Source organism: Corythoichthys intestinalis, chromosome 16 (assembly GCF_030265065.1).
Source record: "Corythoichthys intestinalis isolate RoL2023-P3 chromosome 16, ASM3026506v1, whole genome shotgun sequence".
Lineage (NCBI taxonomy): Eukaryota > Metazoa > Chordata > Actinopteri > Syngnathiformes > Syngnathidae > Corythoichthys > Corythoichthys intestinalis.
This window is the reverse complement of record NC_080410.1, coordinates 18,857,049-18,864,302: the sequence shown is the minus strand read 5'-3', so window position 1 is coordinate 18,864,302 and position 7,254 is coordinate 18,857,049. Positions and strand designations below refer to the sequence as shown.

The 7,254-nt window shown below is 39.4% G+C and overlaps 1 protein-coding gene across 3 annotated transcripts in view; it reads left to right on the top strand.

The window, feature by feature from the left end:
* The first annotated feature begins 457 nt into the window (after positions 1-457).
* Positions 458-7,254, top strand: part of plppr2a (phospholipid phosphatase related 2a) — a 61,107-nt gene continuing 54,310 nt past the window's right edge. For 2 of the 3 annotated variants that reach the window (XM_057861565.1, XM_057861564.1), the window contains exon 1: positions 459-850. The gene's annotated coding sequence lies outside the window, so the exon portion shown is untranslated. Of the gene's footprint in view, positions 851-7,254 lie in introns of all 3 variants that reach the window. The other variant, XM_057861563.1, reaches the window with a different exon arrangement.

The following is a 7,254-nucleotide window of genomic DNA, read 5'->3' as shown; positions in this document are numbered from 1 at the left end:
GTATTCTTTCAAAAGATTATTCCATCTTTTCCATTCATCCTCTCATGCAAGCACAAGCAGAAAAACAATGATTTTCTTGTCTTATTTTCTTATCCTTTCTGACTAGGGATTTTACATGTGCCCTCAAAGGGGCAGATCAATAGTCATCTTTCATCTCAGACAGAAGCAAGCTGTAGCACAGCCTTAGAGGGAGAGGGAAAGATCTTTTTTTGGCTCTTTGCTTCCTCCCTGGTCTGCAGCACCCCTCCTACTTTGCTCTAATGTTTGGGGCAGGTTCATGTCCTCTTGGTTTCTCACGACATTAACCAAGAGGCAGGGGAAAGAATGTAAGAGCGACGGGAGGAGGACAGAAAAGGCAGAGTGAAAAAGAATGGAGGGAGGAGAGATGGACAGTGGAAGACAAGGGGAGTAGAGAGGGAACACAAGCTCTGAATACAAATGAGCTGACACATATAATGCATCCCCGCCCTCTCTTTCCTTCTCTCACTATTTCACACACATGCAGCTACACTTGGACTACTTCACAGGCATGCTTTCCAACTCTCTGTTTCTCTATGTGCAAGTAGCTGCACCACAGCAAATATTGCACAGGAGGCTATTTCAGCCACTTATGTCATTAGTCATGGCAAGTGTGTGGACTGTGCATGTTTGTGCGTGAACGTGCAAGGTTTCGGAGGGTGCTGAACACCGCCTTCTCTTCGTCTGACTGGACTAGGAGAGGGCAAGGAGAAGAGGACACGGAGAGAGATTTGTCACAGCACTTTTACATCATCGACACCTGATAAGAAATGGTCACCGCATAGGAATCTGGCGCCACGGCAACCGTCAGCCCAGCAACGAGATACCCGAGGTAAGTAGGGAAAGAGGCGGGAGGAAGGGGGATGACTGCATGGAGGGATGGTAGGATTCCCTCTTTCATGAAGAGTGAGATCTTAACTGCCATTATGCCTCTGGTGCAGGAGAGGCAAAATCTGCATGTGATTTGGAAGGGACTGTTTTACATATGCAACACTTAAAATGAGTAACTAGAGGATTTGTTTGTTACAGGGCTCATCCTATAATTCTCAAATGTGCCTGTGGGTATATGTGATTGGAGGAGTGTGTCTTTGCAATCCAGAATTTTGCAGTGGTACTCCCTAAACAATGTCCAATTGTACAGCTGTGATAATCCTATTAACTCTTCCAGTGTCATGGACAATGATAAACGTCCAAAATGAGTTTTTCACCAGTAGACGCCCAATATATCTGAACTGAGAGGGTGGCAGCGAATGAACATGCCAGCCCTCCGGTTTAAATTAATTGGACATCTATTGCTGTCAATGGCAAACACTGAGTTAAGGTATTACACTTTTGCTTTTGTAGTATATCACTATAGTTAGAGGATTCACGTGCTCACTTTAAGAGTGTTCACTGATTGGCACTAAATTTATAAGCACTTGCACAATATGAAATATAGCAAAAGAGCTGTATCATGCTTTAATTGACTCTCAAGGTAACCGGATAAATCGAAACATGTTTCAGTGTAATTAACTACACCCACAATAAAAATCAAATCAAAACAAAACAAAAAAAAAAAAAACAACAAGCAAACAAAATAGCTAACGTACAATTAAATCAACAAATACTACAAATAATTTTGTATTAAATTTCTGTTGACAATGTTAAAAATACACTATATGGCAAAGAGGCATTCAGCAGGTAAGGGGTCTTATACTCCTGAGCACTCTCTTGAATATTAATTTGGATTGTGGCATTGCTTGCTACGAAGTGCACTGAAACAGAAGACTGACTGACTGACTGACAGTTGGCACTTTAATGCTGCATCACTGCACCTTATCTCTTGTTACTGTTGCTTGATTGAGGATTTATGCTCAAAATGAGACGTGCGCTGTATTGCAGAGATGAAAATTTGGGTCAGGGCAATGTTTGCTAAAATTACTTTTACTTTACTCATATGTACTGTATGTTTCCTGAGGCATGGTGATGGACTGCAAAGCCAGAATAGAGGGCATATGGCTGCCCTCATCACAGTGCTTTGACTAGAGTCCTTGGAGCAGCTCAGGACACTAATGTCCTTTGCTCCACACTGTGTGCATGTATTTGCATCAACTAAACCCTCTGTGGTTTGACTTTTTGGCATTAAGAATGCATATTCATTTCATCCTTCTGCTATGAATTTAAATGTTTTCACTAGTAGATCTATTGGACATCTAGCACTGTCAATGACAGCCAGTGAGTTAAAATAAAATTGGCATTGGCATAAAATTGGCTGTAGATGTGTTGTTTCATTTTTGTAACATTATAGAAGGCACATAAATGGGCCGATATTAGAGCAGGGACTGTCGAGCTCATCTTCGTTGCGTATCACATTGCGGTTATAGTTTCCTTCGGAGGGCCATATGTTGGCCAACCTATATTAATATTTAACTCATCTGGTTGCCATTGGCGGAACTACACACTTAATTTGATCCATCTACTAGTGAAAAAAATCATTTACGTAAATTCACAGCAGTAGGATGAAAAGAGTATGCATTCTTAATGGAAAAGGTAAATCACAGAGGGTTTGAAGCAAGTGAAATGTCAAGCCTCTTAGCAGGAAAAAAAAAAAAGGTTCACAATTATAGAGGACCAAATAGGACAGAATGCAAAATTGAAATATATAAACACATCTTTGAATAATTACTAAAATGTGTCATGAATTAATTATAATGGGAATTACATTTTTTTTTTTAAAAAGTGTCATTAAATGTGTCAATGTGTTATTCATACCATTCTGAAGTTGATTTACTTCTGTGTTTTGGATCATTGCTTTATTGCAGCATCCATCCTATTTTTAGCTTCAGCTGTCCGAAAGACGGCTTCAGGTTTTCCTGCAAAACATCCTGATAAACATTCTTAAAGATTGTCCAGGCCCTGAGGCAGCAAAACAGCCCCAAATCATGATGCTCCCTCCACCATGCTTCATGGTGGGGATGAGGTGTTGATGTTGGTGAGCTGTTCCATTTTTCCTCCATACTTGACGTTTTGTGTTACTCCCAAACAATTCAACTATGGTTTCATCAGTCCACAAAATATTTAGCCAAAACTTCTGTTGAGTGTCCAAGTGCCTTTTTGCGAACATTAAACGAGCAACAATGTTTTTGATTTAGACAGCAGTGGATTCCTCCATGGAGTCGTCCCATGAACACCATTCTTGGCCATAGTTTTACATATAGTTAATGTGTGCACAGAGATATTGGACTGTGCCAGTGATTTCTGTAAGTCTTTAGCAGACACTCAAGGGTTCTTTTTATACATCTCTGAGAATTCTACGCTGAACTCTTGGCGTCATCTTTGGTGGACGGCCACTCCTTGGGAGAGAAACAACATTGCCAAACTCTCTCCATTTGTAGACAACTTCTCTGACTGTCGATTGATGAACATCCAGACTTTTAAAGATGGTTTTGTATTCTTTCCCAGCTTTATAAAAATCAACAATCCTTGATCGCAGCTCTTTTGACTGAGTCATGATGTGCATTAGACAATGCTTCTCGTTAAGACAATTCTTACCAGGTGTGTGTTTTATAGTGGGCAGGGCAGCTTATCAGTGATTGGGCACACACCTGACTTAAATTGTTTGGTAAAAATTGGTTTCAATTGCTCTTTAAGTCTCCTTAGGCAGAGGGTTCACTTACTTATTTTCCCCCTTCTGTCATTGTTTGCATGCTATCCTCATTAAAATATGAAAACCTATAAATGTTTGGGTGGTTTTAGTTAAAGCAGCACTGTTTTTACATCTGTGTGATTTTGACAAGATCAGATCACATTTGATGGTGATTTTAAGCAGAAATGTGTGAAATTCCAAAAGGTTCAGATACTTTTTCTCCTCTGTGGACACTATGTTTTCAGATGACAGCAGTCCATTAGACTGAAAGCAGCCTTAGTCCCGCCCACTGACTTTGATGGGTGAGTTTGATAGATTTAAAAAAATTGTTAAGTATTTATTTAAAGATGTATTTATATGCAGTATATCAGTCTGTCCCATTTGGTCCTCCATACAGAAGAAAGTTCCACCACATGACTTGTAGATCAGCCCAGACGTCCAGTACAGCATGAGATGGATTTGTCATTCCAATTAGATCATCCCTGGCTAGCCGTCCCACTACACAGTATATCTTTTAGATGATCAAAGCTTCTCCCACTCTTCTCTGGCACCCTAAGACGTTTTTCCCAAAACACAGCTGCTGCCACCAACACATCCCTGTACATTCTCCGGCAGTGGCCCACGTTGAACAAGAGATATTCTTTCTGTTACCTTCCACAGCAAAGAGGAGGAGGAAATCTCACATTTCAATCATCATCCCCCCAAAAGTCAAATTTATTTAAAAAAAAAAAAAAAAAAAAAAAAAAAAAAAAAAAAAGGCCACCATCCCATCCCCTTGTGTCTTGGAGACTGCAGTTGTGATTGTAGTGGAAGTGAAATGGTTGGAAGTAATTCCTACCGTTATTTTTTTTTCTTTAATTGAGCTTCTTGTTGCTCACCTGACATCTTGTCGATTTACACACGCGTGAATGCTTTGTACGTACACATTGATTCTTAATGATCTTCCTAAAAGCAGTTCTGTTTTGCACACAGCATTGTTCTAAGGGCAGCTAAAAGCTCGGCGTCATGCCTTATTCATCCCATAGGCCTTTTCTCTCCTCTAGTTCAAGGATAACATTTGAAAAAAAGAAAGTTCTCCTGCACATAACCACTCACCTCTGCTAGAGGCTCCCTCTTTGTTATCAGTGAGGATATTTTCAAAAGACATTTGGGTTTGATTACAAAAAAAATGAAAAATACTCACTAAATGTACAGTTGATGTCAAAACTATTAGCTCCTGGGATTCATGAAATATTTTCGTAGTGTTACAGCATTTAGGAAACTCGATACAATTAAACCTCTTGAGTAGCATTTGATGAATCTTAGAATATAAAATACATTTTCAGATTTGCTTTACTGTATATCAAATATACTACAAAGTAGGTTGGTCCCCAAAAAAATATTTGCCTTATGTGAATGCTTGCTTTCCAAACACCTAATCAGCCAATGAGCTTCCAAACCACAGCTTTGCAGTCATTTGTCTTTTTAGCTCTTTGACTGTCAATGACATCTAATCCATTTTAAATTTTCGAATTGTTCAGATGGATTGAATGTTCACTACTGATAAACTCATTTAAATTCACAGCAGGCTGAAAGGCTGAAAAGGCCTATGATTGGACATCTATCATCGTCAATGGAAGTGAAAGAGCTAACAACACATTACAGTTGACAACATTTATGAAAGTAACATAAAACATAGGGGAAGGCAACACCACAATTTCCAAGTGTTTTAGAGTGTCTAGAACAGGGGTGTCCAAACTTTTTACAAAGGGGGCCAGATTTGGTGTGGTAAAAATGTAGGGGGCCGACCTTGGCTGACGTCCTTTACGTAGAACAATATATTTAAGCAAATTTTAGCAAGCCATTCTGTGCGTCACATTTGCTTTATTATTTTTTTGAATTAATAATTTCAACAATCTCGCAACTAGCCTTTGAGGCGTTCTCTTTCGACTCTCGGGCTCTTGTGAAATACTACTGTGAAATTAAACTAGCTTCAAGTTGCTTCAATTTCTCGCAACGTATCTTCCCTGTAATCTTGTCGTACATGTCAGCGTGTCTTGTTTGGTAATATCGCCTCACATTGAACTCTTTAAACAGTGACTGTCTCTTTGCAAATGAGGCAGACACAGTTGTTGCGTATTTTAGTGAAGAAATAGTCCAATTTCCACCGATCCTTGAAGTGTCGGCCGTTGCAGTTAACTTTCTTTTTTTTGTTGATTGTCGCTATTTTAGAAAATTGGGAGTAAAGGGTCACACGAGGTAATGTGCTTAGAAAAGTCTTAGAGTGCTGCTGCCTTTTAGTGGGTAAATGAAGAGTAGCATTTCGTGTGTAAACTACTTCATATGCTGGTAGCAGTACTCCTGACCAATTTATTAAGTCTGCGTGCGGGCCAGACGTTATTGATTTTAGGACAGAGGCTGGGGGCCGGATGAAATTTGACCACGGGCCGCATTTGGCCCCCGGGCCGGACTTTGGACATGTCTGGTCTAGAACAATTGTACGCTGTATCATTGCCAAGTACAAGGTAACACATTCTGTTTGAAACGAACTTGTATATAGTCGTGACCACAAATTACCAACAATTCTGGTGTTGATGTTTCAAAAAACACAGCCGTGAGCGTTCATCATCAAAAGTCTGAAAGGGCAAGTTCAGAATTTTTGACATTAGGCTTAATCTTCGAGTTAGCGGGGGTTTAATTAGTCAGTGGAGTTGATTTCAACAAATTCCGTGCAGTTCGTTTAGTGTTTTAATCTTACTTTTAAAACAGTAATTACAGTTACAAATTACTTCTCCCAAAAAGTAATTGAGTTAGTAACTCAGTTACCTGAATGCAAGAGTAATTAGTTACTGGGCAAAGTAATTGGTTTTACGTCTCATGTACTTTTTTCAAAAAATAAAAAAATAAAAATAAAACATAGGTCACACTATGTGAAGTTCAAAGGGTTTTGGGACAGTTGCCCGAGCCAAATTCTCTACCCTAAACTTACGTAGACACAGGGGTATTGTGGAAATTGCGATAACTAGATAGTAACCTTTGCTATATTTGAAAGTCTTTTAATGTTGTGAATCAACTGTTAAAATTGCACCCGTTATTGCATTAGTTCCATTCTGTCAACTTTCTACACGTGAAAGTTTTAAAACGGTTTCATCATTTAAATATAGATTCAAGTCAAGATTTTGCCGATTGAGTATTTTAGATAAAAAAGTTAGTTAGGTTCGCTTTGAAGGTTTCTACAACAGAGCCTTTCTGAGAAGTCTACTGCTTTAAGATGGTGGCTGTTTACTAAAGCCGGCAAGTGTATCATTTCGCATCTCATTCTCTATACATTTGCTAACACAGCCGAGTCTGTCATTTCGCATCTAGTTCATATACATGTGATATCTAGCGTAGCATCATGTAGGCAAAGTTTGTAGGCTGTCGGCTACAGTCACGTATCATTAGAGCCACCTAGCCTAGCATCACATCTGCAACGGGGTTACAACTCCCTCTTTCCCACTCCCGCTCTTCTCTCTGTGTCTCGCAGACTTTTCTCGCACCATTCAACCAACGTAGTAACGCAAAGTAATGCACGCCTTTAAATCCTCAGTAACGGTAATGGCGTTGCAAAGATGAGAAAAGTAATTAATTAT